At 45.8% G+C, this 26,889-nt stretch overlaps 1 long non-coding RNA gene across 1 annotated transcript in view; it reads left to right on the top strand.

Annotated features, from left to right (window-relative positions):
• The window catches only part of LOC146300985 (uncharacterized), a 76,355-nt gene that overhangs the window by 27,858 nt on the left and 21,608 nt on the right, over positions 1-26,889 (top strand). The window contains exon 3 of the long non-coding RNA XR_014729526.1: positions 19,328-19,375. This is a non-coding gene — a long non-coding RNA (uncharacterized LOC146300985). The remainder of the gene's footprint in view (positions 1-19,327; positions 19,376-26,889) is intronic.

The following is a 26,889-nucleotide window of genomic DNA, read 5'->3' as shown; positions in this document are numbered from 1 at the left end:
GTAGAGCTGAAGAGGGCTGTTGTGGTGCACAGTAGGAGAGGAGGAGGAGAGAAAGAGAGGCCGTTGAGGTTTGTTCCGAAACTGCAGTGGTCCTCATTAGAAGGTGAGAAAAACTACAAATCAGAACCGTTTTTTTCTCCACCTGGTAAAATCATTTACAAAAGACGAGATTGGGAGCCAACCGCAGCGCCAACAAAGAAAATAAACCCAGATTCTCCTGGAGGAGGCTGTTGGAACACCAGAGAAGTGTTACAGGTCTAATTTCACCTCCGTCTCACTGTGAATTACTACCTCAGATAGCCTCTTATTAAAACATGCGGAAACATAACAAACCATTAGGGAGTTTCCTGCCATTATGACAGGCCTGTGTTTTACCCCAAAGCTTAAGTGTTTGAATCTGGACCCCACCACAAGCCTTTACACGTAGCAACCACCCACAAGCTGTCTTCGAAGCCAAACACTCAGTCAGTGGTGCGTACTGTTGGAGCAAATGAGGTTTGGAACCAAGTTCCTGATGAGGTAAATCATGGTAGAATGTGACCCCGGAGACCGTTGTGATGACCTGTTGGTCTCATGATGGATTTTTGGGTTGGCGTCTGCATCTGTGGGCGACCGCGGTTTGACTTTTGACTCCACTACTCGAGTCTGAGCTCGGCGCAGACTTGTTTGACCACCTGCATGCAGCAACATCCATATGGATGGTGTTTGTCTCCGTTATAACGATGTTCAACCTGCATAATGTTGCCTGCTTCTGTTTCTGCTCGACCCGTGACCCAGGTTGCCTTCCAATGCCAAATAAACATAGTCAATAATGAATAATTGATCGATTTGATGCCATGTTTTTAGTCAGCCAGATCCTCTCTGTGGGGTGTCTGTGCCGCCTGTCTCCCTGTGCATGGTAATCATCTGTCATTGAAAATTAACACAGAAGTGTTTCTCTGGCAAGCAACAGACGCTGATTGAATTGCTCGAAGCTGTCCAGCGTCTAACGACCAAGCGGCCATATGGGTTTGTGAATTATCTCTACCTCTCGCTGAGACTTAGAGCCTTAAAGATTATTAAGACCTAAGTAGCCAAACTGGCACCATGCGTGCCGTCCCTGTCTTGAGTTAAATGGCATTAGGGAGAAGGAGAACTGAAGGAGGGGCGGCTGTTCTGTTGGGTTATTAAGCCCTCATAGAAGTCACAGCTATTAACCTTGAAATAATGTCAAATTAGCGAGAGAAGAGCGAGTGTGAGAATATTCATTTATTTTTCAGTAAGGAACTTTCTTTCTTTCCCCTTTTAAGAACCAGGCCTGAGATGAAAAGAAGCTTTTCTGCTAAGAATGGATTGCTGTGGTGGGGGAGGAAGAGGAGGATGAGAAGGAAAGAGGAGGAGGAAGATGAGGAGTACTGGTCAGTTTGGTCTCTCACTCCCTCTTCAATCCATCCATCCATCCGTCTGTCTGACCAAGCTGCATGTGAGAAGCTGCAGCTTCTTCAAATCTATCTATCTATCTATCTCTCTCCCTCTCCCTTCTTCTACTATCTCAGGATATCTTTTCTCCTCTCGTCACCACCCCAGGCACATTCCAGTGCTGACAGACACTATAAAAGACTAATTTGTCTCTGGCTGAACCCTGGGGGTGGGCAGTTGGGTTGTCAGAGGGTTGGAGAGTTCAGGGGAGTTGTCGTGCGTGAGACCGCTCTGGCGTGTTCTCTCATTACGTCCCCAAATCACCTTGGCGTTAGTTAAAAGGATTGTCGGTCTTAGAAGGGCAGAAAGGGCATGAGAATTACCGTAGCCTGTTTTTTCAGTACGTCTTCCAGTGAGTATGAGAAAGTATGACACACTGCTAACAAGTTCAATTGACACGCAGAGAAAAGGTCAATAAAACACACAACGTTCTGTCGAGATATTGAACATACCTTTCCAGATTGAGTGCTATTGTCTCTAGTCTTCTTTTACAATGTAAACTCTCAGGCAGTCCCCTTACTGCACAGACAGACATTTTGCAAACCTTAAGACAGCTGCTGCAGTGTGACCCTTGACCTCTGACCCTCGACCTTGAGCTGGTGGCTCGACCTTTCACAATGACGACCCAAATCTAACAATACCCCAGCTTATCTTTTCCCTCCCTGTCTCTCTCTCTTTCGCTCCACCTCTCTCTTTTTCTTAGTTTCTTTCTTAGTTTCTTTCTTAGTTTCTCTCTCTCTCTCTCTCTCTCTCTCTCTCTCTCTCTCTCTCTCTCTCTCTCTCTCTCTCTCTCTCTCTCTCTCTCTCTCTCTCTTCCTGTCAGTGACTGATGGCTTCTCAGTGGGACTGTTGTCCTGTGAGCGAGCAGGGGAAGGAAAGGAGACAGGGGAACCATGGGGACGGGGAAGGTCAACGTTTGGGGAACGTTATCCAGGCTGCTTAAAATAATAGCAGGCCCAGATCTGCCTTGGCCGGAAGAGCTGTGGTCATTATTCAGCTACTTTTACATCAACTTTGACCTTGTCCCTTAGCCTTTCTCTTCCTGGCTGGCAGGAGTTTGGAGGACTGTGTTGGTGCTTGTTTATGTCTGTCTGGCTCTCAAATGGTCTACTAGAGAGACCAGGCTTCTGGCTTTATTATGACTGGGATTGAACCCAGGTCACCAGCACATCTAGCCTGATTGTTTACCGTTGGACCAAAGTGGTCTGAGGACAGGCACATTTAATTTGACAGTTTTACCAATTTCCCGGTGCCCCAGCTCTCACAGAGAGAACTAACTAATCACCACAGTGTGTTTCCAAACCACCACAGCTGCATCTGCAAGAGAACCTCTCTCTCTCTTCTCTCATCTGTAAAGGGCCTTCCTGTCATTGTTCTGGTGGTTGACTTTATGAGGGGGCTTCAAAGATGAGATCCGGCCTAGACGCAGGGGTGAGAGCATGCACAAACAAAGGGGAGGAGGCGAAAGAGAGAGAGAGAGAGAGACGGGGGAGAGGAGTATAGCTGGAGGGGGGCTGGCCCATGACCTCCTCTTTGTGATCCCATCGACTGAGGTTCATATTAGCTGTCATTAAACACTCGCAGACCCTCCCCTCACTGTGTGGGGAGAGTTGTAATTCACCGGTAATAACGTCTGTAGTGTGTGTGCATGTGTTTGTGTGTGTGTGTGTGTGTGTGCTTTCAGGCGCTGGGCTCCTTTTGTGTTTTAGGTTATGGCTCTGTTTGGTTCTGCCTGGAGGAACTGGCTTGTATTTTTAACCGCTGGGGCTGGGCAGTGTTTTCTAAAGGCCTCTTATGGGGGCAGCAGATTGCTGGGTGTAGTCCTCCAGTGGAGGGGAGGGAGGATGGGGGTTGAGGGTGGGGGGCCGAAAGATGTACTGTAGGGCAGGGTGAGATGGCTGGAGGGAAGAGGGAGAGGTGGTAGGAGGGGAGAGTCCTGAAGTGAAACTGCCCCCAAGCCCTGGCCCTGGTTCTATCCTCTCTGTAAGCTGTAGAACATGAACTGTCCGTGATAAGCAGACGTAACAAGCCCTCGTTGGCACACCAACCCCAAACATGTACTCCAGAGAGGGAAGGAGAAACTGTGAGAACAAAATCAAATAAAAACATGTGAGTGTTTGGGTGTCAATTTTTTTTACAAGTGTGAGAGAGAGAATGAGAGAGAAACAGAGAGAGAGAGAAAAACCGAGAGAAAAACAGAGGACGAGAGAGAGCAAGACAGAGAGAGAGAGAGTGAGAGAGAGACAGAGTGAGAGAAACCGAGTGAGAGAGAGCTAGTGAGCAGAAGTAAACCACACTGCTCTCTGAGGTGAAGACGGGTACTACATCCCCCAGTGTGACATCATTAACCCTTCCAGGGCAGGACAGAGGTCCTTCCTTCCCACTCAGCTCTCTGCACTAGGAGCCCACATTATATATGTAACAAATATACTTTGAAATGGAGGACAGGGCCGCTGTGGTGAAGGTTGTTTCAGAAATCTAGTCAGATTCAAGTGTACTCAATATCATTCAGGAATGACGCGGTCCTTGCTAAGACCTGTACTTTTGGAAATGCAAATGCTTCTTTTGGTCTAATGGTAGATGCTTGTGTTCAGTGAGGGAGGAACCTGGGCTTGATCTTGGCGAGGAGTGAATGTTGAACCCTGCTCTTTCGGTTCACTCAAGTCTAACAAGGCATGCCTTGTCAAGACCCCAGCTGTGGACTGTTAAATGTCACGTCACATGTCACTCGACCTTTGACCTCTAAGAGAATGACCTTTGACCCTGACAGGTCGTAATGGCAAGAGGAAGGGCGGGGTCACCAGACCTGGGGTGTGATGGCAGACAGGAAGCAGCTTAGACATAACAGGTCACGTCTGCTCTCTTGCAGTGTGTGTGTGTGTGTGTGTGTGCGCGTGTGTGTGTGTCTGAGACTGGAAAATGCCCCGTGTCTGGTTTGGCCACTGATCCAAATTCTCATTCCTGTTCAACCGTAGCACCCACAATTAGACCAGAATTCCTGATCGTCCACAGCCAGGGGTTCAGGCTAGCAGGACTGGGGTTCCAGACCAAGCACTACACCCGGCTGGGTAGAGAGAGAGAGCAGGACAGACCTATTGACTTGGTAATGAGGCTGGAAGGCTGAGAGACTACACATGTATCTAAATATAATGTCCAGGTAATTGTGTTGCCCGAAGGTTCAATCGGACAAGAACTAATTTGTTTGCACCTCCGAGGGGCTCGCCTGGCCCAAAGTAATGAGCCGTGTTTCTACCCTCACCTACTAAATCACCCTCACAGGAAAGGTCCACAGGACCTTTAAATTACTGTGGTAAGGAGATGTAGATTGGTGCCGCGTGGCATTTGTAATAGCTGCATGTGGGTGGGTGGTAGAGAGACAGCATATGTAACTGATTACTTTATTTATTTGCTTAGCATAGCAATCTCCCCTCAGGTCAGCTCCGTTCACCTCTGCCGTGCCACAATCTCTGCCGGCAACGAGAGTAAGACCCAACCCTGCGAGACACACTCACACCCCACTCAAACACCCCCCCCCCCCCCCAAAAAAAAAGGTGACTTTTGCATGAGTTATTTGCTCATTTTGCCCATGCTACCATTAAGGTGGAATTCACAGGGGGATACCTGCATCCAGGTTGTGTGCATAACAAACGCACACACACACAAACCCTGTCACACACTCTCTCGCGGCCGCAAACATGCACATGCACGCACACACAATTCCAGAGTAAAATCATCAGCAGTATTCGGTGTTTAGCATAATAGTGCTGGGGATCTGCTCAGTGAGGAGACAGCCTCACTCTAGTGGGAGTAGGGTTCTCCTCACTCAGGGGTCAAAGGTCACACATCCATTACCCTGGCGAGCAGGAAAGGACACTACAGAGGGTGTTTTCAGGAAGGTGTCTGCCCCCCCCCACCCCTCTCACCCTCCAGGGACTTTAGATTTGGCATGAATTAAATCACAAGGAGTCTGAGTGTAATATGTGTGTAATGTGTTTTTATGAGTGAGTGTTTAGGCCTGTGTAACGTGTGTGTGTGTGTGTTAAAGTGGGAATTACTGGGCCCCTGAGTCATAAGTCACCAGAGCCTGATGATGCGTACAGGAAGTATTTGCCTTTCGTCCGCAGTGACATCACCCATTCTGGTGTTTGAACTGGCTTCAGAGGGAGCACCATGGCACGTCTCCATAGCCCAGCCGTCAAGGCCCAAGGTGATGTCATGGGGAAACATGTGCTGCGGTGTGTGCTGATGTGGTCGAGCGAGCGAGAGGGAGACAGAGAGCGAGGGTGAATGAGAGACAGGAGATGTGGTCTCTGGTCCCTGTAGCACGGTACAGGAGGAGGCACAGCAGGAGACATGGTCCCTGCTTGTTTGAACCCCTCAGAGGACAATGATAATTAAAGGAAGTTCTTTCTGGCGGCCTGCTTATCTGCCTGACTGACTATCCGCCTGACCGCCTGTCTGACTGCCTGTCGGTCTGTTTGACTGGCCACCTGCCTGTGGGCCTGTGTGGCAGCCTGTTCTCGAAACACTGTTACAGTCTAATTGAAACCAGGACGCACCAACCGAACGATGAATACAGAACACGAATGCCTCAGACTGTCCCCTATTCATGGTTCAGAAGCAAGCTGTAATATCCAACTGTCTCTGTGGCTGGAAGAAATGATATTATAAGTCTGGCTCTCTCTTTAGGAATGATCTGTTATTTCATGGACATAAAGAGTATTCATGTTGATCTTCACACTTACAGATGATCTCCCAAAATATGTGTGTGCATGCGCCGCACACACATGCTTGTGATTATCTGCGTTTGCGTGCGTGTGTGTGTGTGTGTGTGCACATGCGTGTGCCCCACCCTCACACGTCTCCCCATAAGTAGGTCACCAATATATTCACATCCTCTGGAGGATTGCTGGATCCTCATGCCTAAATTAGATACAATTAAGGATAGCTACTAGATATCCTCCATCCACGCTCTCATTCAAATCTGATTAAAAGCACTTGGCCACAGTTTTCCCTGAGTCCTCGGAAACATAAGAGGTTTCCAGTCAACACCGTACTGTGGCTATTACACACAGTTAGCAAGCGCTAGCTCGTGAGAAGGCTTGTGATGTAGTATTTATGAAGTGCTTATTCGAACCACTGGAAACAGGATGGGGTAGAGGGGAATGGTTTAGTATACAGCATGAGGAGCCAGTATGAGCTGAACCTGGTACCAGAGCAGCAGGGCCGGAGCACTCCTGTAGGCTCCTACGTTTGATGGAGGAAAACCTTTTAGTTGAATTTGAACTGTTTGATATTTCTACACTTTAAATGATGTTCAGAAGTTACCCCCCCCCCCCCCCTATATTTTCCCTATATTTTATGCTGCTCTAAGCTCTTAAATGACTTTGAGGTTAGCACACGTGCGTGGAGTACGCCTGTTGGATACCTACAGCCATGCGGGCTTCCTCAAAGCCAACTGAGACTTGTGTCTTCATGAAGAGGTGAAGGTCTGCTCTGTCTTCAGCCTCAGTGTCTCAGCTCAAGGGCCCTCGAACCAGAGCTGGCTCCACATCCTCTCCCTGCTGCCAGTTAGTCCATGCTATATTACATTTTAGTCATATACGGTTCCAACCCGTCTACCATACTTTGTCAAATATATAATTTGAAACACATTTGTGTAGCCATGGAAATGTACAATAGCAGACATCATTTTACGTAAGTTACAAATGTTAGGCTTGTTCCCACTGTTTTTTATTCTGTCAAACTAATTAGTTTTGTTTTCATTGTTTCTGTATCTCATTAATTTCATACCTGAACTAAACCCAGACCTTCCCATTTTGCCAGACAGCCCTCCCCCAGAAATCTGTGTTAAAAAACAAAAGCAAGAGTGAAGAAGCAAAGCGGAAGCCCCATTTGTTTAAAGATGCATCACGTGAGATGTTTCCAATGAATAATAAATGTAACGTTGACTTGTGTCTGTGGCCTAGACAAGGCATGAATAATACATTGTTATTCCTGGCTAAGGCATTGGGGCAGTGTGGCAGGACTGTGTGTGTTCCTGTGTACTGTATTTGTCCATATGTGTGTATGTTTGTGCATCTGTGTGTGTGTGGAACAGAGAGAGTGTTCGGGGCGAGGTGGATCTCCAAGCACATTTTTGTTTACAGTTTTTTTTCCCACTGTTTGATCTCTCTTCCCCCAACTCTCTTTTTTTTTGTGGTAATCATTAACTCTACAAAAGAGGCACGCTTCACACAAGTTGCGAAAGGTTCCACTTGCATCGCTAGCACTTTCTCGTCTTGGGAGCCCAATGTCTTGATTGAAGAGAGAAACTAATCCAAAACCATCCACTAGATCTCTGTTTGCCTCTGACGTGTCACTCTTGTTCCTCAACTGTTCTTTGTAAATAATTCATCAAGGTTGGAAAGGGGGAACAAATATGCTAATTATCCAAAGACCATTGCCACGTGGGAAGTTAAATTAGACGACTGTACCACCGCCTTTTTCCACTCGGTGTTTCATCTGCTCTGACAGCTTCAAGTCCCAGTCCTGGAAGGATTTTTAGAAGGAAGCCTCTTTGAGATTGTTCTTAGCAATGAGGCACAGTGTGACAGTGACCGTCCCTGAAGAACAACAGGACACAAGGGCTGGATTGAGAGATGGCATCAGATTTAGGATGAAGTGTACACTCATCTGATATTCCCTTGCACCTGCCAGCTCCCTTCTTGCTGCTGAACTGTCAAGACAATATGTTGTATTTCTTTGTCATTTTAAATCTAGAGTGTTGAAGAGAATATGAAGCTAACAAAACTAAAAGGTAAAAGTCAAAGATGATTGGAAAACGTGAATAAATGACAACTAGATTGTTTTAACTGTAGCACAAGGTTGCTGAAATTAGCAGCACTATTTGGGGTTGTACTTTGCATAGGTAACTAAAAATCCTTCCCTAAGAGAAGTGCAATGTTGCAGATATGAGGTATGGGCATATGCATTTCAATAGGACTCAAGCCAAATGATAACAGGGTTGTCAAAGACAAAGAATATGTCAGTGTTTCACAATCCCGGTTAGACATAGTCTTGTCACATGGACAATTTGCGTTGGCTGAGGGCGTGAGGCAATTTATCCTGAATTGAATGGATCTTTTGCCTTGTTATGCTAATTAGGTAATAATTTATTCGTGAGGACAGTCTCTTCTTTCCCTCTTTACACACACAGACTCACACACAGACACACACATCAAAATGAGGTTTTAGTCGTAACGCACATTTTATCCCTCTTGGGTTTTTTCCATTCACTGCGATAATAAGCCAGACCAAGCAAGCACTTTCCAGACCAGGCAAAAACTCTCCAGGAGAAAAACGTGTTTTTGTCAAATCGTGAAGGTGAATAATTGATGACCAAGTGAAAAAAATTGAAGTGAAATAATAATACATTGTTGGATGTTGGAAAAACATCAAAAAACAGTTTGAGCTTGGCACTGCCAGGCTTGCCCCCCTCCTCATAACACATACGCACACACACACACATTCACACAGGCATACACAATCACACTTACACAACCTCGATGTTGAGAGGCTGCTGTGTTGAATACAGATGAAGGGTGTGCTTGATTCGAGGTAGCTGTTCTCCCTGCAGTTCTGCCTAAAGGGGGGTTGTCCTACCTCATTATCCATTTCCAGAGCAAAGGTAAAGTTCAGTTCATCTATCCAGACAGTGATCAAACAGAATTAGTCATTTCCATCACTCTCCCTTCATAGTCTCGCTCATGACTCCTCTACTTCCTATAAAGAGTTTTTGGGTCGGTTAGGGTGTAACAGATTTAGCCGGGTCCTAGAAGCTGAATATGAACATGGAGGCTGTCCATATAAAGAAAGATAGATATGCTAAAGGACTTTATAGCAGGCCTGAGAGATATCCCAGCAACCCAGTGTCCTCTCTTCTTGTCTAGACTACATTCAGTGAAGTTTCTTTGAAAAAGATCAAGCAAAATAACCCTTTAAATAAACAACAGCATTCATCCATTGATTAGTTGAATGGATCAATGTCACCAAGGCTGATTGATGCAGAGAGATACTGCAGACAACATGGTGCAGGGTGAGGATAGTGCTGCAGGGTGAGGATAGTGTTGGTGGGTGAGGATAGTGTTGCAGGGTGAGGATAGTGTTGGTGGGTGAGGATAGTGTTGGTGGGTGAGGATAGTGCTGGTGGGTGAGGATAGTGTTGGTGGGTGAGGATAGTGTTGGTGGGTGAGGATAGTGTTGCAGGGTGAGGATAGTGCTGGTGGGTGAGGATAGTGCTGGTGGGTGAGGATAGTGTTGCAGGGTGAGGATAGTGTTAGTGGGTGAGGATAGTGCTGGTGGGTGAGGATAGTGTTGGTGGGTGAGGATAGTGTTGCAGGGTGAGGATAGTGTTGGTGGGTGAGGATAGTGTTGCAGGGTGAGGATAGTGTTAGTGGGTGAGGATAGTGCTGGTGGGTGAGGATAGTGCTGGTGGGTGAGGATAGTGTTGGTGGGTGAGGATAGTGTTGCTGGGTGAGGATAGTGTTGGTGGGTGAGGATAGTGTTAGTGGGTGAGGATAGTGTTAGTGGGTGAGGATAGTGCTGGTGGGTGAGGATAGTGCTGGTGGGTGAGGATAGTGTTGCAGGGTGAGGATAGTGTTGCAGGGTGAGGATAGTGTTGGTGGGTGAGGATAGTGTTGGTGGGTGAGGATAGTGTTGGTGGGTGAGGATAGTGTTAGTGGGTGAGGATAGTGCTGGTGGGTGAGGATAGTGCTGGTGGGTGAGGATAGTGTTGGTGGGTGAGGATAGTGTTGCAGGGTGAGGATAGTGCTGGTGGGTGAGGATAGTGTTGGTGGGTGAGGATAGTGTTGCAGGGTGAGGATAGTGTTGGTGGGTGAGGATAGTGTTGCAGGGTGAGGATAGTGTTGGTGGGTGAGGATAGTGTTGGTGGGTGAGGATAGTGTTGGTGGGTGAGGATAGTGCTGGTGGGTGAGGCTAATGCTGCAGGGTGAGGATAGTGTTGGTGGGTGAGGCTAATGCTGCAGGGTGAGGATAGTGTTGGTGGGTGAGGATAGTGCTGGTGGGTGAGGATAGTGTTGGTGGGTGAGGATAGTGTTGGTGGGTGAGGATAGTGTTGCAGGGTGAGGATAGTGTTGGTGGGTGAGGATAGTGTTGCAGGGTGAAGATAGTGTTGGTGGGTGAGGATAGTGTTGGTGGGTGAGGATAGTGTTGGTGGGTGAGGATAGTGCTGGTGGGTGAGGCTAATGCTGCAGGGTGAGGATAGTGTTGGTGGGTTAGGCTAATGCTGCAGGGTGAGGATAGTGTTGGTGGGTTAGGATAGTGTTGGTGGGTGAGGATAGTGCTGGTGGGTAAGGATTAAGCTGCTGCAGATAGCATGGTCTCTGGTGGGTGTATGTACAGTGAAATATACAGATGGAAAAAATTCTGTGCTAGTGGTTCAACTGAGATGTAGACTACAGCCTGTGTGTCTCGAATCCATAATGTTTGAAATTAGGATGCACATCAACGTCAGGCTCTCACAAGGGAAGTATATTCCCAAATGAGGGTCAATAGCTTAATACTGTATCTGTAGAACAAAATAATGGTCTGCTTTCCTCATTTCTTCAGCCTGCTCTAATTTAGGTTCATTTGCTCTGACTTTTTTGTTGACATGAAACTAGCTCAAAATGCCTCTGCATCGTCTCTACAAATGAAGACAAACAACATTCAGCAGCATCTGTGTAAGTGCTTTCTGAGAATGGAACAGTGGTGTGATAAATAAAACACATTCAAATCTGAGAGTTGTGCCATGGTGCGCATCCCAGCCATATCTTTTCATTGCTCTGTGCTTGTAAGAAGCCACAGTATAGATTTTTTCCTGCACGCACACAAGCAGTATAAATGTTTATTGTTATTACTATTTTTCTCCATCAGGCGCTCACAGTTATCTTCCTCTTTCAATTACGGTGAAATGTCACAGAGGAACCAGTGAGCGGGTCAAGAGCTGTGTTCTCTGTTTGAAGGTGGGATTTAGTCTTTCATCGACATCCTGAAGAAAACACAGCGCTACAAAACACACATAAGTGCAAAAAACACTGATACAAAACACTCAGAGAGAAGATGGCAGGCATGAGTGTGTTATCAGGCGTAGAGAGAAAAGGAGGGAGTCCAAAACATTTTCAAAGAAATATTTTCACAAATTGGAAAGGAAAGAAATATTGGATATTTGTCATGGGGTATTTACCTGGCTGATGTAATTATTTCTAATCTAACTGAAAGCTGACATTCCGCTATGAGTGAGGCCTTGCAATATCTCAAAGGAGTGTATGTGAAAGTACATTTCTCTCAGTATGTAAATTATTCTTTCAAGTGGATAGTTTCTTGCCTGGACCTAGACAATTCTTAATCAGGTAGTGTATGGTGAGATGGTTCGCTACGCTAACAACCTGATGCACTGTCATCCAGTCAGCAACTGACAGGATGGAGGGGCTTATGGGTAAAAATGGTGCACCGCTCAGGTAGATGCCGAACATCCAGCTGCTTGATTACCACAAGGCCCTCATGTTCAGAGATGAGGCACATTTAAATTCGGTCCCCCCTCCCTCTATCTCTCGCTTCTCCACCATCCAAAAAACATGGTCTAGCCTTCCACCTGCCGTCACCCACCAAGAGTTTGACAACACCCGGTATGCAATTAGGCTCGCAAGGGGGACGTCCCAATTTACTGTCTGAACATGTCATCTCTCCGCTTTCCCTCCTGTGCTCGTTGAGTGATTAAAGAGACGCTCTGGAGACTTTGAATTATTTTGAAGCAATCTACAATTTCACACACACACACGCACACACACGCACACACACGCACACACACACACACGCACACACACGCACACACACACACACACAAACAGTTAAAAGTGTGGGTGTAACAATGTAGCTGTTGGTTTGGCCTGATTTGATAACAACTGCTCTTATTCTACCAGATAATTCTTTTTTTTTCCATACAATAGGTAATGAATTAAATCATGTTTTTATAATTTTGTAACTTCATATTATTTTATAGCCTTGTTGAATTAGCATACAATAATTATACCCATAATCTGCTATCTAGTTTGATACCTTTAATAAGAGAGCTTTAAAATCACTTTGTGTGGTATTTGATGGATGTGAGGAATATTTGTTTGTCTTTTTTACTTTATGCTTTTCCCTTTCTCTGAAACTCATCTGCTCATCAAATCTCAATATGGACATAATACTGTGCTTCCTTTAGAGGCTCTAATCAAAGCCTACAGCAGATCTATAAACAGTGATTTCAAAGGTCTACCAGTAATTGCTTTTCCGAAAAGCTGTATCCCACGTTAAGATTCGGCAAACACTGCCATTAAAACCTTGAAAGCTATGCAATAATTACAAAAACTCTGTGAACTGTAAAGTAAACACAGTCACAGGGATATAATTAACATTACTCAAATCATTTTGAAGATATGATTGAATCTTTGATTTCTCTTTGTTCAGTCTTCGGGTCTGCACCATCTCTGCGACGTGTTATTCTGTAGAAAGAACTGGAAACATGGCCCCTGATCACTGGAGGATGAACACGGCGCTGCACCACGTTGCTCCCATCATGTGGTGGGGGGCGCACAGAGCTGTTTTGTCATCAAATGGAACATTTAGGTTTGCTACCATTTCCTGGCCTTTGTAATCCAACCACAGAGATGGACCTTAACCAGGAGCCGTAAAGCTTGGCTCCATCTCCCACACTATCACACTAGAGTATACATATTCTGAAGTTATGGAGACTGTAGTGTTGGAACCAAAAGATTCGAGCTAGCCAGTAACCTGACAAGCTTGTGGCAGGACACAGTATAATTGACCTAGCACTGCTCAAGATACTTAAAAACCCCCAAATCATATCATATCAATATGCAAACATAGTGTATTCAACCCTTTAACTTATGCTTGTCCCACATCCTGTAGCTAGGCAGTCAGAGTCCGAGTTTTGGTTCCTGACAGGGCCAAGGAGCTCACGCTGATTCTAACCCCCGCTCTAATCACGTCCTGTCGGCCAGAGTGTCGGGTTTCGGTTGGGCTGCAGGTCGCACACAGACCCTCATTCAGTGTGTCAAGGCCCCCATACAGGGAAAGGCTGGGGTGCTGCTCCAATCCCAACCCTCCTTGTAAAGTGTGCAGTCTGTGAAGGCTGTCAGTGGTCAGGCTCCTGGGTTCTCAGTACAGATGTCTGTGGTGTGTGTGTGTCTGCAACTCTACATTCGCAGCCTGTTGGAAGGGAGCTGTTGTTACAGGAGCAGTGCAGTGGAGATCTTTTGCCGTGTGTGTGTGTGTGTTGTCCTCTTCCTGACCATCAGCCCGTGAGCTCCTGGTCAGGAGTACGATTGCGAGGTTTTGAATCCTAAATCTCAAGAGGAAAGACTGCAAACACATATCTCCCTGTCCCTCTTGTTCTCTCTCTCTCTCTCTCTCTCTCTCTCTCTCTATCTCTCTCTCTCTCTCTCTCATTTTCTTTGCTTTCGCTGCCCCTCCCTCTATTCCTCTTGTCACAGGGTTATTCAGTGAGTCGCGTCACCCCGTCCACAGTGTCCTCTGAGACGAGGACAGGCACCTGCTCACCTCTCCTGTATACGGATCTGTCTGACTGAGCACAGCAAACCCTAACATCATGGACTTGCATTCTGCTGCTTCCTATGTATTTACCACAAACTAGACGTACTGTACAATATAGCCATATCACAATCAATGTTATCCTTCAATGTAATTTGTAGTCGTGAAAATAATAATAATAATATATTAAGAATGGCTCGAATTCAAAATGCAACGTCTCAACGGTAGAAACGACAAACAAAACCACAAAACGACACCAAATTAGGAATGAGCAAAAAAATAACACGGATCCTAACCGTCCAACTGTAACAGAGTCCATTCCACACCAAGAAAAGGCCTGGTTGCTGCATACAGCCTCTGTATCGTCCTGGAGAGAAACCACAGGCGGCCCGCACACTGGACTCTTTCTTCCCTGGCCCACTCGGTTCCCTATTATCCTGCTGCTGCCGAGGGGACAAAGTGTGTGAGAGGGCACATTCCTTTCTCCTCACATCATCTGGACAGGTCTACAACACGGGCCCAGGGTTTCTATAGATACACCTCTGCGGATTCAATGAGTCCCATTATTCTTGTGTACCACATGCAGTTATATGTACTGTCCTGCCGTTTCCACCCTATTCCACTCCATTTGAGTGCAAACCGTGAGCCTGGAGAGGTCTGCTCACTGTAACACAAGCAGACGTGTCTCTAGATGTGCTACTGTAAAGCCACACTGTTATTGTTATTTCACTGCCAGACAGATCCCTGACAGGACGTTCACTGAAACATCCTTTTCTTTTCCACAACGTGGATTTAATAGAACGACTAAGCATTCAGGGCTCAACTGTCGGCGATTTCGCATTGCTGCAAATATATAGTCTCTTAAATTACAGGGAGCTTGTGAACTGTTCTGGTGATTCCTACACAATCAGGGGTCTCTATTGCGCTTCAGTACACTTGACACTATTAAATATACAGGCTAGGTAATCCATAGCTATGTCTACAATAACCGTCAGCGGTTGCACAAATGTAGCTGCTTCTTACACCCACTGTGACCAGATTTAGTGTCGGTGTATAATTACTGTACCTGTACACGAAGCAGAGGTATTTACAGTATCATTTAACCAGTGAGATATTACATTCACATTCTCCATGTTTCCTTTCAAAGCTTCTCTCTACCAGCTGCGTCCAATACCCTGAATTCAAATTTACATTAATTAAACATCTTAATCCTTTGAATCGTGTCCTGTAGCGGGTTGTATTAGCATATGTACAGGAGCTGGATGACCACATGCATGGTCAGCCATGCAACACCCTCTCGTCTGGCTAATGTCATTCATGCCTCTATTGTGATCAGCTGGTCAAGGGGAAAATCCCTGAGATGTGGCTCCAGCGTGTGCTGGAGGGAGGGAGCGGGAAATAAGGAATCCTGGAGCGGACAGAGAGACCTGGGAAAAGAGACAACATGGGATAGGGACGGGATGTTTGTCCTCCTTCTTATGTTGCTATCTCTTTACATTTTTTATTTTTATTCTCTCTCTCTAATTTTCTCTCTAACTTTCTCTCTCTCTCTCTCTCTCTCTCTCTCTCTCTCTCTCACACACACTCTCTCTCTCTCTCTCTCTGCATTTCTGTCTGTATCTGGGCTTTGCTCACCCCCTCTCTCTATCACCCTTCTTTCTAACTTGGCTGGAAACCAAAAGAAGGAAGTGCCCTTGCTTGGCACTTCTTTCCCTTCATACATTAAATATATGTTCAGTGAGGGAAAGTGAGGTTACTGCCATCACAGTCCTTGAACAGATTTATGCTCAGGCACTACCACATTCATGCTTGTTTTTCTGCAATTTGGATAAAGAAATGCTCTATAATACAGTGGTGTTTGGAATGGATCGGAGTGATGTTTGAAATGGAAGTCTTGTTTCAGAAAGTATGTCGTGTTCCGAGCATATGAGGGTATCTCTTCAGGTCAGAGTGGTTTGTGAGTGTTTGCTTATCTGGTCTGGTGCTGGTGTCTCTGTTCTGCTCTGCTGACTGGCTCCTTTTAAGTTTGGGATCAACAAATAGTAGTCTCAAGGTTTTACTCATTCAGACACGTACACACACACAGAGAGAGAGAGAGAGAGAGACAGGTGGGAGGCTAGTAAACAAGCCACGGTGACCTCAGCAAGAGATCAGGGTGAAGGAGGGAGGGATGAATGAATGGAGGGGAGTACAGAGATATACAACTGATGGATAAGAAATGAAATATCTCGCTGCTAGAGAGGCTCATACAGAGTGGTACTGTCTTTGATAAAGGCATGGGAGAGGGTTAGTGTTGTTCTAAGTGTTAGGGTTTCTCAAGTGAGATGGCAAATCCTAGAGCAGGAACTGTAGTAAGGATAATTCAATCTGTAGTTTGGAACCGTAGTTCATGTAATTTAATCTGTAGCTCCGAACTGTAGTTAGTGTAATGTCCTCTGAATGCAACTGTGGGATGAAAAATTCCACACGGGTCCTTCTGTGCTGTGCTGTGATGGATGGTCTGGTCTTGTCACACTGTTGTTGTCGGTTAGCCTGTTGAAGTACCTTTCTGAATTCCACATTCCACTCTTATGCTGACTAGTTACATATTGTACCTGTTAGTCATTTATGTAGAACCAGTTTTGCACCTCCTCCTCCAGCCTCCAGGAAACATCAATACTTCAACACACCCATCCTTCCACCTGTGCAAATGGGCCCCTCTGTAAACACAGCACAGCGGGCTACCAGTATGTGGTTAGCACCAGCCCAGGAACCAGCCCTTGCTGGATGTGGTGATCTAAGGAGAATCATGGTTTATAATTCCTTCCAGGTGTCAAGTAGTGTTTTCTACCGGCAAAACGTTACGTTTGACCGGTGCGTAGATCATCAAGGCTTGTTTTTCTTCTCTGCTCTATTCTGAAGTTTTTTGGGGGCCAGAAGGCAAGAACCTCATAGAGTCTTGTGCAGTATGAAGCATTTATGATGATGTATAAGCATGTATAAGGACCTATTCATAAGTCTTACCAGTCTCTGGACTTGTCCTGGGAAGGTCACTCTGTACTGCTCTGGTTTCTGTGTGTGTGTGTGTGTGTGTGTGTGTGTAGCTTTGGTTTCAATGTGTGTGTGTGTGTGTGTGTGTGCGTGTGTGTGTGTGTATTAGTGTTTGTGCACTAAAGGACCTAGCATTCCTCTTGCAGTTGGAGGCATGTCCCAGCTAATCCAGCCTGTATCACCCAGCCAGACAGTTTCCATGACCTCAGCAGCTGTAGTGGCCTTGTTCTAGTCTGAGTGCAGTTCAGGGGCTGCTTTAACGAGCCTTTCAGCAGGCACCGCAATCTGAGAGACGTAGATGTAACTACTCTAATGTAACACGGTACGGAATTTAATATTTAACAGTAGGATATTCACATGACAGCCTTACTGAGGCTCGAGTTTGTTTTGGGCTGTGTGCCAGTGAGCTTTTGAACCAGATGAACTCAGCTAGCTAGTTTGAGTCACAGTAAGTCCATTTAAATGTGTTGATTGCCAACCAGCTGACATGGTATCATTGGCCTCTAAACTCTGTAAGTGTTTTCTCATCTTTTACATTAAACAAATACACTTGGGGGACCAACTATTTAAAACTAGCTCAGTGACCAGTCAGTCAACCATATCAACACACATCCCTTACTGTACAGTCTAGCTCAAAGCCTGTCAATCAAATCAAGAAAGAGCCCCCACCACAGCATTCCAAAGTGGTGACATCATGTTCAGACTCAGCAGACTCTCACAGTAGGATGAGAACACAGCAGCCTGGAAAATCCCTTCAGTCATGTTCTAAAGTGAGAGAAGAAAGAGAGGGAGAGGAAGAGAGACAGAGAGAGAGAGAGGGCATGGTTAAAATTAGAGGACATGGTTTTCAACCCTCTTAAATTAGATTAGACGCCATCATTCACCAACTGCACCAAGACTCCAGAACATCTATTGCATGTCCATACTGAAAAGTCAGCTGTTCCAGCACATAGGTTGTAATGCATGTCATCAGCTCCACTGCTTGTTAGACAACACGGCCACCATACTTAGCATAGTGTTAGTGTATGTATAAACTTCTACATCTTGATGATGTGACATCTGGCTGCTTTGCATCAAATTCAGCTTCCCTATATCTCTGTGAGGGCCTGTATTTTTCTTATTTTGAACAACTTCACCCTGCATAGAAGAGTCATCCTCATGCATTGTGGGTTTGAATACGGTTTCAAAACCATTTTCAACAATTTGGCATTCTTTATTTTGCTTTTAATTGCCCTCTGGCTGATCCAGTCCTGCTGTTCTCCCAGCCTTCACAGTTCACACCACTAATTAGACCCACTTTTAAACGCTGCAATTCACGTCGGCGTGGAAGAGAACACACACCCACCAATCTCCGAGCCATGGAGCAGTGATGCGGTGGTGTGCTCACTGCCCAGATCGCAGGGAGGAGGAAACGACCACGTAACCCCCTTCGCCACAATAAGGCCCCTGGGTGAACTTCTGAGACGACAGAAAAAAAAAATCTTTGTTTTTTATCGTCACTGTAACTGCGAAGAACCCTCGTAATTCCTCTCCCACTTAATCTCTCCCATGCTTTCTGAAGCCTGCAGATAAATGCAGAGGGAAAGGCGCTATGCAGATGTGGTTGTTTGTTGCTCTCTCTGCGTCTCTAGACGGAGATCGACTCGGGGCTGGGACGGGGGGGGGCTGTCCTTCCCACTGGCAGAGGTCCACTTGGAACCCATGCCAATTTGTGGTTCAGCATCTTCTTAAAACGCCTTTGACTGGTGACGAGCAGCTGCTTGGAGCCCAGCGTCTCTCTGGGAACCTGGGTTCTTCTCGGTTCTTGAACGTAGCGGCACCGAGCTCTGTTCAACGGCGCTAAATTGAACCAAGCTTATTTCAAGTGAGCCGATTAAAGTGAGCTCACAGTGAACTGCGCTAACTGAGTTATCTTCAACTGAGTTATCTCCATCTGTGGTTTCTAACTTTCCCAGTGGAGAAGCTTTGAACGTCAGCTTCCCACACCAGCAGGGTGGCGTTCAGTTCAATCAGAGGTTGCATACAATCTTCTAAATAAATCTGAGGAAATAAACGGAAACCAATGGTAGATTTGGGGACGGTCTCAAATGAAGAATTTAATTAGAACTGAATTAAAACTGCAGCCCTGCTAACACTACTGTGCTGTGTCCTCAGTTCACCCCGGAGTTTGATTCAGTTGTCACATCATACTGCAGTAATACTGCCCGGAAATGTCTTAACATGTCACAATATTTCATTTCAGATCTGGGTGTCCGTGCCACGGAAGCAAGCGCAGATGAGAGGTGTCAGGGTGAGTTCTCCTGTCCTCAGCCCCATCCTTATTGAGAGCAGGAATGAAGGTCCCAACACCACAACAGCTGGTTCTTCTGAATCTCGGACCTCTCAACTGTGGGATAGTAATTGGACAGGCCCTCGTTCCAGCTCTGGCTGTCCTCTGATAGGTTCGTTTATCATATAAAGTCACAGGGCTGCGGTGGTGTGTGTTGTGAGTGGGGCTAGTCACCAGTTGTGTGGAGCTGCACTCACATAGATTGGGATGCATGTAAGGAGTACAGTCAGGTTACAGGAAGGTCATGTATGAAAGTAGTTAGTGTAAATCTAGGGAGGGCTAAACGTGTTTAAGGACTCCATACTGACACACGGAGAACCCCTGCCACTACCAGTCCATTGTTTCTCAGCGGTGGGGTTATAAATTCTTTTGTTGTACAAATCAAAAAATTACTGATTCAAATGGACTGTTCTCATTCCAATACTACACATGTGACTCTTTTTTATATTGGACAGAGAACGAACTAAAGAAAATATTACCTGTGGCGCTTCTGAATAATTTCACTTTTCTGTTCTATTCTTTTGTCTGTATTAAAAACAGATCTATTTGACATTACTAATCTGACTTCAAAGAGCTTTCGTCATGTTAAAGCCCTAGTCAGTGGTGATAAGAAAATATGCTTTTATTGTTAAGCCCACATCCTCATTCATTCAAACCCAACCCAATGAATATTGAGTTTTTTGCTGGCAATTAAAATTGGAATTGGTCACATTCTTCAGTGTCAGCTCTTTATATCACAGGGAGACATAGACACATGCACAGCATGCGTTGAAAAGGCACACACACACACACACACAAAGACCCTTCTCCTTGGTCACAGACTGTGTGAGCATGAGTCTTGCCCAAATGCATGCCTGCCCACATGCATCCAGCACAGAGGTTTCTCCCTGTGGGGGGTGGGTGGGCTGAGGACCTGTCTTGCAGTCTGGACCCAGCCCTCCCTCTGGTGGGCAGGGCTGTGTACCTGCATCCTCCTCCTGGGTTTTTGTTTTGCTCGCCACTCTCATTACCCAGGTGTTTACCTCTGAGAGAGGAAGCACTTGTCAACGACGCCTGCCAGCCAGGGCCTGGGGGAGGGAGAGGGAGGGAGGAGGAGAGTGGAGGTGGTGGGAGGGCTGGCGTCTGGGAAGGTTTTTTTTTTGTGTGTGTGTGTTTGTATCTGTCTGTGTAAGCCTGCATGGGTGTGTGCGTGTGTGTGTGCCGAGGTATACCCTGTCAGTCAGGTCACTGGGTTCCTCGACTCCTTGGAAGGGGAGTGGGGTGGGGGGGGGATAAGGGCTAGGTGCTGACAAGGATTTATGAACAGATAGTGTCAGACTGCACGCACGTAGCTCTGTCCCTGCCTGTCTGCTCCAGCCAGGGACGAGAGATGAGCTCAGCCACCGATTCACTTCCTGTTGACCTTCCCTCTTCTTCTTTTTCTCTGCTTCTCTCTGTGGGTGCTGAAGGTGGTTCGCAACTGCAATGGGAACACCCTGCTTGAGTTAGTTCAAAGTGAAATTGTCTGTCTTTGTTATTTAGTCCTTCACATGGGTGATGTTTGATATTGGCCCACGGCTGGTGTTCTGAGGTTTTTCGAGGTGACTGAGTTTAGTGCCTGAGATTGTTTTGGAACAGCATTCTCATGATGAGAAAACCCTGGTCAGAAGTTGTGAGCTTGAGTGTCGTCATCAGAGCACAAGGGCGTCCTTGTTGTCTAAGGTCGATGTTTGGGTTATCTCTCTCTCTCTCTCTCTCTCTCTCTCTCTCTCTCTCTCTCTCTCTCTCTCTCTCTCTCTCTCTCTCTCTCTCTCTCTCTCTCTCCCCCTTTCTCTCTGAACAAAGCCTGGACAGAGACTGCTCATTGTTTCCTGACTACGAAGGCCTTGTTTGTATATCATCCTGACGCTGGAAGCACGTGTTCAAGTACACTATAGACCATAGACCACTGGAACTCTCCTCTGTCTATACAGAGCTAGCTGACACAGTAGCTGCATAGAATTTCTACTGTCTATAAGAATGATGCCTTGACACTATATCTGGGATCTTTCCGGACATTTCCGGATGGTGTGTTTCATTAGTTGAACAAGAGACCCTGTGTGACATGGAGTTAAGTCTCATCAGCCTCCGCAGTATTATCTGTCGTTGTTTTGTTTATCCAGTAAGTGAGCCACCAGAGATGGAACGAAGCCAGACCCAGAACACATTCTTTTCTCTCAGTCTGGGGTTTCATAGTCTTGGATTGTGCTCAATGTGGGTTCAACTACAGTATTTGTGTGCCGTGACTTAATAAAAGGTCTCCCTTCTTCAGCTGGGTGTGTATCCACCACTGTCATCCGTTGGTTTTTAATTCCGATTCAGGCCTAGAAACGTGTGTACAAAGTGAGGATGCTTTAATCTCACTCTTTTGAGGGACTTCGTCCAAGGTGGAGCTCGACAAGAGACCTGTGTTCAAATCTTGCCTCGGGCAGTCATGAAGACACATGCTACTCGTTTCCCCTGCTAGCGAAAATGCCTTAATCCCTTCGCCAGCTCTGTGTGGTGGCTGGTCTACGAGCAATGATGTTTGTGTAACTGCACTCGATATATCCGGCAGATTTAAAAGAGCATACATGCAGTGTGATCAAAAAAAAATAAACATGGGAGCAATTATTTACGCGACACTATATGGCCGTCCGGGAGTGGGATGCAGGGCTTCCATCTTGTCCTCCACCACGGGACTGGGAATGTCTCCGACGCCGCTGAGACACGAGCATGTCCTGCATCGCTGCTTTGATACAGCTGCATGTTTGTGTTTGTGCGTCTGGGTAGGAAAACGAATAATTCATTTTTGTCACATGTGGTTTTTTTTTTTGTGTTTGTTCTTGCTGTGCAAGAAGGGCTCTAGCTTGTGCTCTCAGTGTGAGTGTTGGATGTCTCATTAAAACACATGCTTGGTTTAGCGGCGGCATTCAGCTTCCCTTCTGTCCTATGTGATATTTAGGGATGCTGAGCTCAACACAAAGGTACTTTATTTTATACAGGTCTACATGTGAGTTGAAATGTACATTTCCAAAGTAAACGCGAGAGCTCGAATGCACACGGATATACAATGCATTAGAAGAAGTGCTCCCATTCTATTCATCTCTTTGGATACATTTAGAGTACGTCTTTGAGTTTTCTGAAAGACGTGTGCATGAAAGGGTTATATGTGTGTATGCCCAAAAGCATGATGTAAACACTGTTTACTTTGAATATGTACCTCAGGATATATACAGTATAACGTTATAAACATAACAACCTTGAAAGGGGAAGCGTCAATTATAAAGACCATTGAAATAGAAGTCATGTACATTTATGGGATGTGCTGAATAAGGGGCATGGTAACCAGCTCCAGTGTCTTTGCACAGTATGTGACGACTCTACATTGGATATCGCTATCTGTGGCTTGAAGGTCGGACTCTTTTTAGCAGTGGGGCTCAGTGGTCACACAGGCCTCAGGCCCTGTAACAGAACACACTTCCTGTTTCTCCACAGTGGCCCCCTCAGAGCCGAGCAACAGTCATCAGCTCACAGGAAGTGTGCAGGAAGTGAGATCCGTGGTCGAGGGACCTGCTTGGGCTAGTCTGGAGACCAGACGCCTAACTGCCGCTCTGCACCTGAGTCCTGGAGAGGGAGATTACAGTGTCACGTGGAGACCTCTGGAACCTCTACTGGGCAAGACACGACAAGACTCGCCGACTGATTCGAACACATTCAAGGATTTTCTCTTCATAGTTTGCATTGATAGAGTTAGGATGCAGCCTGAAACAGAGGGGTTGTGAGAGATCCATCCAACAGAGGACATTGTACATTGTGTTGTGTTTGATGCCACGTACCTTAACACACCTTGGGCTGGAGGCTGTGAACAGAAATGACTGATGGCTCAAGTTACTGAGAGCAAGGGGTATTATTAGAACCAAGGTCACAAGTTGAAGTGTCACTGAGACCGGACAGGATACTGAACCTACAGGATACGGTACTGTTTTGTGACCAGCAGCCTTATAGTATATACTGTAGCTAATGCTAAACCAGAACAGTAGTCGAAGTGGAGTAGAACTGCATCCTGTGTAAGTTGATGTTGTTGGAAGGAGGTTCACAGTACAGAAAGCATAGGCCCTTGTCGCCTTCGATGCTTCGGTGAGTTACACTGTAGCTCCTGCGTGCTTACACACCTCTCGTTTTCCGGTAGCGATGAAAAGTGGTGAGATTTCACCCAGCCGAACAGAGCCTGACAGGGGGAGGAGAGAAGAGAGGGAAAGAGTGTGTGTGGTATAGAAACATCTATAGGAGTCCGTGAATGGAGGGTTCTTTTTTTCATTTCTTATTTATTCAGGAAGGTGGAGGATGATGAAACATTTACAGCTGCTGGAATCACCTCCGCTCAACAGCAAGAGGTTTTGATGTTTCTCGGCTGAAGGGAAACTTGTTATTTTTCGATGTGGTGGTACTGTGAAAGAGCGGCACACATTCAGGCTCACAGAAACACTCTGAACTCCTGTCTCCTCTCAGGCTGAAGTAGCTACAACATACCAGAAGTATCTACCAATACACCAAAGGTATCAGGCAGGCAGCAAAGCAGAAGTATGTTCCAGCAGGCCAGAAGCCGACCAGAAAGAACAACCAATATATCTGAAATAATATATATAACTGTAGACCCGAACGAATCATTGGGTTCCGGTGGGGGCATTTTGGCAAGGCTACTCCCCAATAAAAGGGTGGTTCAAACCACCAACAGCTTTTACCCTACTGCCAGAACTGCTACTCTAACCTAGCAGAATCCTAACCTGCCGGTAAAAGTCAAGTCACAATCACAAGCACTTTGCCTTAGTACCCGTCTAACAGCTAATTGTTTAATTGTTTACCCCGGTTACAAGGTTACGGCACAGGGTAAGCTGAGACCTGTCGCTTTGCACTAAATGAGTTAGTTTTCTTCCGTTGAGCTGCTGTGTTGCAGGTAATTACGTGTCATAATTGCATTAGCCTCAGAGCACTCTGTAATGTGGCATGAGATAGCATCATTAAACACTGATACATCATCATGGTGTGGCTCTTTGAAAGCTCTTCCATGTCTGGTGTTGCAAAACATGAACCACAGTGTAGCTCTCTTGCCAGGTGGGGTTATATCGACATCGATGGGCTTTATTTATTATTATTTGTAATAGTTTGGTGTCTATCACCACCAGTTGACCTTTGCCACCAACCCTCCGGGGCCAAACTAGTTGTCTATTTTCCAGGTAGGCTTCAGAGGAAGGGTATCTTGACTGAGCTTCACAATAGAACCGACTGTGTTGATGTAAACAGTCTAAATGAGGTTCTCCCCTCTGTGGAGGCTGATGCAATACAACGAAAGCTCTGGAGTCTCAGTGCAGAGAAGAGCCACAGAATGCTTTACGCATCTCCCTCAAGGTTTTTTCCCCTCCGTCTCTCTCTCTCTCTCTCTCTCTCTCTCTCTCTCTCTCTCTCTCTCTCTCTCTCTCTCTCTCTCTCTCTCTCTCTCTCCCCCTGCCTCTCCTTCTCCCCTACCCCTCTTTCTCTCTCTCCTCCCCCCCATCACTCTAAGATCCAGAGAGTGGTCAGCTCGAGAAGGAAGCTACATTTGAACTACCCCCACCCAGCTTCAGTCTCCAGAGATCACATGGTTCACATGTAGCAAAGGTGGTTTGGCAGGTCTACGCTGCACTGAGACCACCACGTCTTCATCCAGACCTGTTTGTCTAATGGAGAATTGTTGAACGTGAGAGTAAGACTACATCCTTTAAAGGCCATGTATGAGACAGATAGTAAAAGGGTGTGACAGAAGACTGTGGTGGAAGTCAGTTGGTTCTCACTGTTAACCAACTGGGAGGTCATGTATTTGTGTCCAGCTCTGAGGAAACTCTGAGGGTCACTGAAGGTTGCAAGAAGAAACCAGTTCTGTCTGGACTCAAGCATACTGTCTAAACACTTCTTAAGCTTCCCCTACAAGTGGAGCTAAATATATCAGTCTATCTCCTGATGGAGGGTTCCCAATGATTAAGGATGTGGGTGTGTGTGTCTGTGGGTGTTTGCTTGGTTTGGTGCCGTCTACAAGGCTGAAGCTTTCTATTTACAATCCATGTGCTAGCCATCTTGTCCTTCTTCTGCTGATTTAAAAATGGTTGACCTCCAATGCTGCATCAACATAAATACTTCATTACAGTATGTAGGGAAGGTCAAAAGGCGACATTGATTAAAGACACTGAGGGTCTTTAGAAAAACATCTGTAAAAATGTGCTTCCCAAATAAAGATTTTTCCCTTCAAACATCCATGTGGGTTAGGTTGTATTTGCTGTCAAATTTTCTATTGAGAGCTCTATGTCTTGTGATGTGGTGAAGTCTATCACCTACAGTATTTAACATGAAGAGTCATACACAGCATTTACCTTACAACGAATGCATTGCTCTATACATTTCCACACACACGCACCCACACACACACACACACACACACACACACACACTTGCATGACCAACACAGTTCCATTGCAATGCTGTTTTCCCTAACCCCAATAGTGGAAGTAATTCTAACCTTAACACAAATTGTAACCCTAAAACCCCCTAGAAACAGAACTTGAACTTATAAGGACCATGAAAATGTCCCCACAAGTAACACTCTTCTTTGTTTTTTTCTATTCTTGAGGGGACTTCTGGCCTGTATATGAACAGTTAAACACACACACTATCACACACACACACTGCCAGGAAATAATGACCAGACATAATGAAATCACTGTTATTTGGTGTGTACTGCATGGGTTGTGATGCTATCCCAGATACTGCCCGTCTCACAATAAGAGACTGTTAAAGCAGAACGTTCTTCCGGAGGCAGGAGGGTAGGGGGATGGTGGGGACCCCTCCAATGATACAAAAACAGAAATCACATTACTGCAGGTTGGGCTGGCCAGCACTGTAAACATCTTCTCTATATTAGAAATGTTTCGAGTATACAACGGAAGCATAATGCGGTCTTATATGGACATATTTGCAAGTGAATTGAGGTTGCATATTGCTTAGATGGAAATCACACTGGCATTGTGTTGAAAGACCGGGAGTCCAATATTGTCTGTGATTGAATTGAATGATATCTGATGGAGAGAGAAAATGGAGAATATGTAAACTGAATGTGCACTGTTTGGCCAAAATGATACTAAAGAACGAATGGCTTTTGAAACAGCATGACCAAATTATACGGAAATTACAGTGGAGCCAATCCTTAGAATCACGAGGGAAATACAGGCACATACACACACTGGGAGAATAAGATATATTGGGGTGCATGCCTTAAACAGCTACAAGTCTGAAATGTGAGAGCTTGCTGGTTATCAATGGACAGCCCATCAGTTCCGCTCATATCTTCCTCCCTCAATTTATCTCAATTTCCTATTTCACACACCCCCTCACTATCTTACTCTTCCTATTTTCCTATGTCTGCTTTCTGCGTCTTATTCTCTTGCACG

The sequence above is a fragment of the Hypomesus nipponensis genome, chromosome 2, assembly GCF_054491055.1.
Source record: "Hypomesus nipponensis isolate SF chromosome 2, ASM5449105v1, whole genome shotgun sequence".
Lineage (NCBI taxonomy): Eukaryota > Metazoa > Chordata > Actinopteri > Osmeriformes > Osmeridae > Hypomesus > Hypomesus nipponensis.
Note: the sequence above shows the minus strand (reverse complement) of the source record. Positions and strands in the feature narration are given on the sequence as shown.